Below are 7,948 nucleotides of genomic sequence, written 5' to 3' on the forward strand. Positions count from 1 at the left end.
ATTTCCTTCAGGAAATGCTTTTCTAGTTAAGACATTAAGATCAATTTCCAAAAGATGATTTTATATTCCTCTTTTTAGTCAACTTTAGCAGAGGTGCCAATAATTCTGGAGAGTAGTCTACTGTATTATTGAAAACATATCCCCAAGAGACAAGAAAATATTATTTTCTGGCAGAGGGCTATTCATTGTGTACATTGGGGCTCCTATGAAGTAGGCCTAGATCTGATAAAAAAATGTAATCAGCATCCCATATTGATGATTGACCTGTGATTGACATAGACTTCACAACAGTGGAATCAACTGTAACATAGCAAACTACCCACCATCATTTCTGTAACCAATAAATGTAGAACGACAAATTTAACAGGTCGCCCTCTTTTTAAACTGAACTGCATTTCCCTTTTTGTGCTATAAATGCATGCCTATTGCCTACATAAATGACTGGCAACAACTGGGGACAAACAGAATAACATCCTGGTTGTAAGTGCAGCAAGCTGACTCATTAGCCTAGCCTCAAAGTTCTTTTGTACTCAACACAAAACGTTTTAAAATAAAAGTCTTGAATCAAAAGTTCTTCGTTTGTCTGTTTACTCATGAATTTCAAATCACAAACCATAAAAAACTTAGGATCTTTACTTTTCTTAGATTAACTGTGTAGTTTCTGTATGAATGTTCTATAATTGTTCTGATCTCCCGTATGAATGTTCTGTGTAGGTCAAAAGACTGTGTTGCTCCAAAGTCCAGTGGCTTCTGACTGTTTCGCGGGGTTCTATTTATTTTATACTAAATCTAACAGCCAATCAAATTACATCATTCTTAATTACTGGTCAACTGTTTACATTCCAATTTCTACATTACGTTTGCAACACAGGTTTTCTCAGTTCTTACAAAATAAACTCAAAATATTATTAATTCCATAGAAATGGCTTCAACATATCCCGGCCCCTAATTGACTAGGCCTTAGCAAATCAATTATCAACTTAAACTTAAACTGGAGCCATTTACACTCCTACATTTAACATTTTTCTCAATTCCTTATATTAATAATCTTCTTCTCTTCACAGGTAAGTATTTAAAGGTAAACATTAACTGGTAAGTATTAACAACTAAATACTTTTCACAGACTATTCAAACTGGTAATTTGTTACATTTTACAGACTATTCTTTTCAATATTCAATCCACTCTGGTAAGTATTTCTAGTCTATTCAAATCTTTCTCTTCTATCTTCTGTCTTCTCCCTGCAATAAACAAAGTTTAGTTATGGGTCTCTGAATGATGCTGGTCTTCGTCCGAACTTCAGCACTTCGGACAACGCCTTTGGAGTCGGGCATCACCCTCATGATTAGGGTTGGGCACCGAAACACGGTTCTAATATGGCACCGGTGCCAACGCAAACGGTAGTAACTGCATCGAATAACAACGTGGATTTCGGTGCCTCATTTCGGTGCTTAAATAGCGTTTTTTTATTTTATTTTTTTTATACGAGGCATCACTGCATGTCATGCCCCATCTCTAACGTCTTGATAGCAACACATCCAGATACAGTTAGCTAACATATGATAAACACTGGATGTATAAACCAGAGGGGTGCACCACATAGGCGAGTGGACAGTGTTTGACAGCTTGCGTGAGCCCAAGTAGCTTACTTTAAAGCGATATCGCGAGCTCCTGTCAAAATCTAGCAGTGGGCCTAACTACACACAAGCAAAAGGCTATGAAACAACATCAACAGTAGGCTAGCCTATAAGTTACACAATATCCTTGCTAATGCGCTAACTGACATTTATTTGAAATGTTATCAGCAAAGTTGTAAGGTGAAAACTTTATTTCACGGTGTGTTATGGCATGATATTAATCTTTCATGTGCACAAGGCCCATATAGCATCACAATGAATATGAAGATCATGTTAAAAGTTAGCTGGCAAAAACATAAATATGTAGGTTACATACCTGATGTCACTGAGCTGTCAAAGAGGCCATCTCCGTACATTATCGCTAATTAAACTCAGCTGACTGGTGTTACCGCATAGCCATAGTTGCTGTTAAAATGCCTACTAGGTTAGCGCTGGGAATCTAAACACTTCAACACCGACATGTAGCCTAACATGTTCAAAACTACTGCGTGTTAAGACGTGAAATTTCTTGAAGCATTTGGGAACACACTGAATTAACTGGAAAGTAGAGTCCCTGTTAGATTAGCTTGCTTGCAAATGCCGTTGTCCATGACCTGGCAGTTTTATGGCAAGCGGTTTTAACATACCTTATGGCAAACCGCCTACACTGGGTAAACTTGAAAGCAGAGCTTACCATTGTGTGTGCATGCATGGCAAGCTGTTTTAAAATGTAAATGTATTATTCGTAGGAGCAATGAGATATTGATAGTAAATTGAATATAACAGTTTAATTTCATGTTCAAATTTGTCAATAAAAAAAAGCAATTCATGCTTTAATGAATTTTTTTAAATCAAATCAATAAAAAAAGCAATTCATGCTTTAGACCATTTTAATTTAAAAACAAAGTACCGGTTCAGGCACCGTTTCGGCACCGGCACCGTTTTAAAAGTATCAATTTAGCACCGGTATCGGATAAAACCCAAACGATACCCAACCCTACTCATGATTCTGCCTAACATCCAGGAGTTTCTTGGCAGGAGCGCATCTGCAATGAGGACGACATCTCCAAACTTGAAACTTCTCTTTAGGCTGAGCCAATTTTGTCGCTCTTGCAGGAGTGGTAGGTATTCGTGAGTCCACCTTCGCCAGAACAGATCCACCATATACTGTATTTGTCTCCAGCGCCGGCGAGCGTAGACATCATCCTTAGCAAACACACCAGGTGGAAAACTAGGATGTGTTTTCAATGCGAGCAGATGATTCGGTGTAAGCGGCTCGAGATCATTGGGGTCATCTGTGTTGGTGGTTAAGGGTCTCCCATTGATGATGCTCTCAACTTCACATAAGAGAGTATGTAGTCCTTCATCTTCTAAGAGCTGTTGCTTCACAACAGAGCTCATCACTGTGCGGATTTGGCGCTCCCAAATGCCGCCGTGGTGGGACGCAGCAGGTGGGTTGAAAATCCATTGCACACCCTTTCTTATCATGACTTCATTGATACGAGACTGATCCAGCTCTGCTAATGCCTCACGCAGCTCTCGTTCGGCGCCGACAAAGTTCGTGCCATTGTCGGAACGAATGATTGACACTTGGCCTCTTCTGGCTTGAAAACGCCGTATGGCATTAATACATGAATCGGTGTCAAGGGAATGGGCTACTTCTATGTGCACTGCCCTGACAGTTAAACATGTGAAGAGCACTCCATAACGCTTGACCTTTGCACGTCCTCTTCTGACCTCGAAAGGTCCAAAATAATCCACACCCGTGTTGGTGAAGGGTGGTTTGTCGGGGAGCAGACGGTCTTGTGGCAGATCTGCCTCGCATATTCAACTTCTTCGCCAAGTCTTCAGTGCAGAAAGTCGCTGTGCTTCCTTGATCCAGGAAAGCATAGGTCTTGATTATCTTTGTGCCTTTCTTGTGTTTTATCTGCACAGGTACGATGGGAAGAACACACTCACCGTTCCCGGCCCCAGTATGGTCACCTCTTCTACACCCTGCAGACACAAGAGCACTTGTGACTTCACTTGTGCCTTCACTTGTGCTTTGTGAGCGGTCATCTGCACTGTTGTTCTTTGATGAAACATCTTCCTTAACAACGTGCAAGATAGCTGGGTGCTTGAGTTAACAATCTGGGCAAGAGGCCCTTTTCTTACAGTCCTTAGACATATGACCTGCCGTCAGACATCCAAAACAAAGGCCGTTAGTTTTCAAGAACTGAATTCTTTCTTTCAGAGGCTGTTCTCGAATCTTGTTGCACACATTCAATGCATGGTTCTTCTTGCAGTAAAGACAGAGACTTTGGAAAACACCTGCTGACTTGACTGCAAAAGGCTTCTTCTCAGGTTGGCTTTTACTGAAACTGTTATCTTCGGTAGCAGATACATTCACACTCAGCAAATTCACGGGTGTTATATTTCTGGTGTTATGACAAATAAACACTGTTGCAGTGATAGATGTTAAACTCTCAACACTTTTGGTGTAGATATGATACAAAAGCCAGTGTTAATTTGCGGCGTTCCGATTACCGTAAAACTTCAAATAATCGCCGAGTCCCTAAGAGACGCCTGTCTCTTTTAAACGCCTGGCGTGGCTACAGGTTTGGGTTAAAGGCCGGTCTCCAGTAGAAGCCTGGTCTGTTTTTTAGTTTCGGGTTGTATTTAATGTTCTAAAACCCGTCAGATCGTCTGTTTAAAGATTACAGCAGCAGCAGAGGTTACAGCAGTGTGAATTAGATGTTGCACGTCGTTACAAGCCGTCGCAAAGCATTCACATGTCTGGTCACAGTTTTAGAATGTTGCATCAAGTTGCTGCTCATCTCGTTGCGAATCTTGGGTGTGATTTGGGCTTAAGTATGGCACAGACTGCGCACGTTATGATTAGATGGCATTAAAAGACTGAGGTGGGGAAAAGCTAGAGTTCCAAATTGTATAACTTTTTTTCCCAATATGAACTATGCCTATATATCCGACTTCGTCATCGTTCAATTCATCCCTTGTGTTAATTTGCGGATAGGCCGATGGTAAGCTTGTTTTTATGCTGGCAACAAAACCAGAATGGTTCGCGAACGTTATTCTTTATTCTAAATGCCATGGCGATAAAGAGAAAGAAGTCAGAAAAGGAATTTACCTTAGACTAGGCTATATCAGAGCCCGTCTACAGACATTCTCTGGCTATATAACCTACTGAAATAGGTTAATGATGTAAAGTCAAGTGCGCTTCTATGGGACTGGTGTGTGCGCGCACAGTTTTTATTGATGAGTCGGAGTGGGAAGTGCTGCGCATAGTTGCAGTGGAATGTGGCTGCCCAGGGCATTATAAAACTTCTCACTCTTAGACCTACTCATACACGGCGGTGAAATTGCGTATTTAGCTGTCTAAATTCAAATCATATGCTGGGGGAGAAATCGTCAGACATCCATGATTATTTTGTTATTCAGCACCCCTGGTCAAAAATATGTTCCCGTGAGCCTGGAAGTAGGCTATGATTTGAATGTCAAATTTGGCAAATACAAAACGGGAGAAACAGTATGGTTCATGCTCTCTCATGCTGTTTCATTCCTGCCGAAAAGTTATTTTGCATAAATAATTCCTTAACGGTTTTGGTCAGGGCTGATAATGCAACTGTATTTTAAAAAAGGACCGATATAGGCTATTTGCTAGTGACAAAATATGAGCTTTCAGTGTCAATCGATCTATGATCACGTATCTCACTCAATGAACAACATCTCAACACTAAATGAATGATGATTCGTAATTGTCATCAGATAGCCTATAGTCATATAGGTAGACATTCAGTGTGTTTAAAATAATTAATTCGATAATATTTTTCATCTTTTCAGAGGAAAAGTTTTATGTAAAGGGAATTAAAGGCCTGTCTCATATAGACGCCTGTCTCTAATACTAGCCGGTGCAGTTTGGCGATTTGGGAAAATAAAAGCCCGGGCTATTATTTGGAGTTTTACGGTAATAAACACCAATTGGGTGTAACAAGTTCCATCCGGGATATTTTGCAAATTGCTCAAACTTCCAACGCAGTCTGCCATTTCTCAAACCCCCCTGCAGGATAGCAGACTTCTCTTCAAGCTGTGGACAATTCTGTGTGGTAAGTTTAAATTAATCTATTTTTGGCATTCGTTGATAAAATATGTATATTAGACGTTGTGTTGCACTCTCAGACCTTCTTTATGAAACTGTAGACTTAGAAGTTGCTTTCCCGCCCGTTGTCAACGTACTGTATAGCTACCTTAGCATTGAGTGAGACATTGTCCAAACTTTTAGCTGATAACACTAAATTACATTATGTGTGTTTGACTTAGTGTGGTGTAATGTGTTGTCCTTGTTTTATTTATTTATTTGATTTTGCGATGTCTACCTACGTTTAATCTAATACATCTACATCACCATCCTTGTTGGTTAAGCTTACAGGCTGCTAACGTTATTAGCTATAATGTTATGGTGTGCTAAACTAGGTAACGTCAGAGAATGTGTAATAAGTAGACGGGCTCTGGTAACGTTAGCTAACCAGTTACATTCATTCATTGAAATTACATTCACGTGGTCAGTCAGCTAACGTCAACGTTACCGACGTAGTTGCTAGTACCTAAGATAGATAATTTAGCTAGCGAACAAAGTTACCTAAAATGAAGAATGTGAAATTGTTTGCCTTTTCCATCAACAGATGTAACATTACCTAGAAGTGGATGCGATGATTGTCAGGATATGTGAGCCATGCTTGGATAATGTTCATCATGGGGTAAGTTTGATAGTAACGTTACCAGAGCCCGTTTACGTTTATTAGACATTCTCTGATAGTACCATGCTAGCCTACTAGCGAGTAAGCCTCAGGTAGGCAAACGTCATCGTACGACTACGAGGTGACAACATGATTTAAAGTGAAATGGTTGACTGAAGGGGATGTTAGCTGAAATTATCTAACGTTACTGTCCTAGATGTGCAGCATAGTAGGCTACGTTTCACGACTGTCTCTACAAAAACAGAATGTGAGCGAGTGTCTGCACAGCTCCTTAAAAGGGGGAAAAGACAGCCGTTTTTTTAATTTCCCAATTTCGCCGTCTGTTTGTTCATAAATGTAACTTTATGCAGAATCCATCCATCCATGCGGAAAGAACGACAACGACGTCCATTCATTTTTATGTTTGGGATCTATTCAAAGGAAATTAAAAATTTCACATTAGTGTTCAATTGAATCACAAAATGATTTGCATCGTATGGTATTTATATGTGTACTAACATTTACTTTTTTAAATTGATAGTGTTTGTTGTTAAATGCTTCTAGGCAAACAATATTGGAGTTGGGCAGAGAAATGTCAATGCTGATTTCTATGTAGTATGTGCTCTATTTTGGATAATACTAATATATTTATTTATTTATCTTGTAGTCTGGGCAAAGTTCTCCATAAATAAAGACAAAACCTTGACAGTGACTGAGGAACGGAAGTGGATGCTGATGTGTTTCCAGAGCTGGTTACCAAGGACATGTGCTTAGTCATCCATGATTCTGATAAAGGTATTTTGCTTGGTTTGGGGTTTTATACAGTTGCCTTGCAAAGGCACAGAAGAAATTGTGGAGCTTTTGTTTATTTTTGCAAATGTACATGAATGTGTTGAATGTGTTGCATTTTCCCTCTTTGCTATCCCTGAGATTTAATCTAGCCTAACGGATGTGTGTGTGTGTGTGTAATTGCTGACAAGGTTGTCAATTTCAACAGTGTTCTGCTTTTCGCCCCATTCTAAGTTGTACTGTGTGTTCTTTAATGTTTCAGGTTCTTCAAGACTTCAGCCTTCTCGTTGGATCTGAAACATCTGCAAGACATCTGGAAAGATGGCCCTCATACAAACCCAAGCTTATAAAAGAAAGACCTGCACTACAAGCTACCAACACCATTGCTGCAACACCTATTGCAGTCTGCCAGGGACAAATGGACTTGTCTGTAGACAACTTACAAGGTAATTGTATGGAGTAATGGAGTTTAACATTTTAGTTGCCATTTTAGGAAATGACCGGTAAGTTAAGTTGTCAAAATACCTTTTTTATGCATGACTGTTCAATCTGAATAATTAAATAGTTATTTTATGACTCTCCTCCAAACCCCATCCTAACCCAGGCTGGGACAGTGATATATCCACTTTACTCCTGCTGATGCACATCCTGTCACCTGTCATCTGGTAGAAAGATGAGGACTCGATTATAATCCTTTCTCTTATGTTTCCTCCAGTCATGCCAGAGTCTTGATGAGCACTTGAATGAAGATGAAGATGAAGAACATCGGCAGCCATATCTGCTAGCTTTGGGAACCTCCAAGCGAGCCATCA

At 39.9% G+C, this 7,948-nt stretch overlaps 1 long non-coding RNA gene across 1 annotated transcript; it reads left to right on the forward strand.

Annotated features, from left to right (window-relative positions):
- The first annotated feature begins 5,645 nt into the window (after window positions 1–5,645).
- LOC143121183 (uncharacterized) lies at window positions 5,646–7,948 on the forward strand. Its single transcript, XR_012986425.1, has 5 exons — window positions 5,646–5,717; window positions 6,294–6,368; window positions 7,015–7,142; window positions 7,399–7,582; window positions 7,852–7,948. It is a non-coding gene; the product is annotated as an uncharacterized LOC143121183 (long non-coding RNA).

Source organism: Alosa pseudoharengus, unplaced genomic scaffold, assembly GCF_046254945.1.
Source record: "Alosa pseudoharengus isolate Yale_2024_CS ecotype anadromous, Long Island Sound unplaced genomic scaffold, YU_APseudo_1.1 YU_APseudo_1.1_scf_13, whole genome shotgun sequence".
Classification (NCBI taxonomy): domain Eukaryota; kingdom Metazoa; phylum Chordata; class Actinopteri; order Clupeiformes; family Clupeidae; genus Alosa; species Alosa pseudoharengus.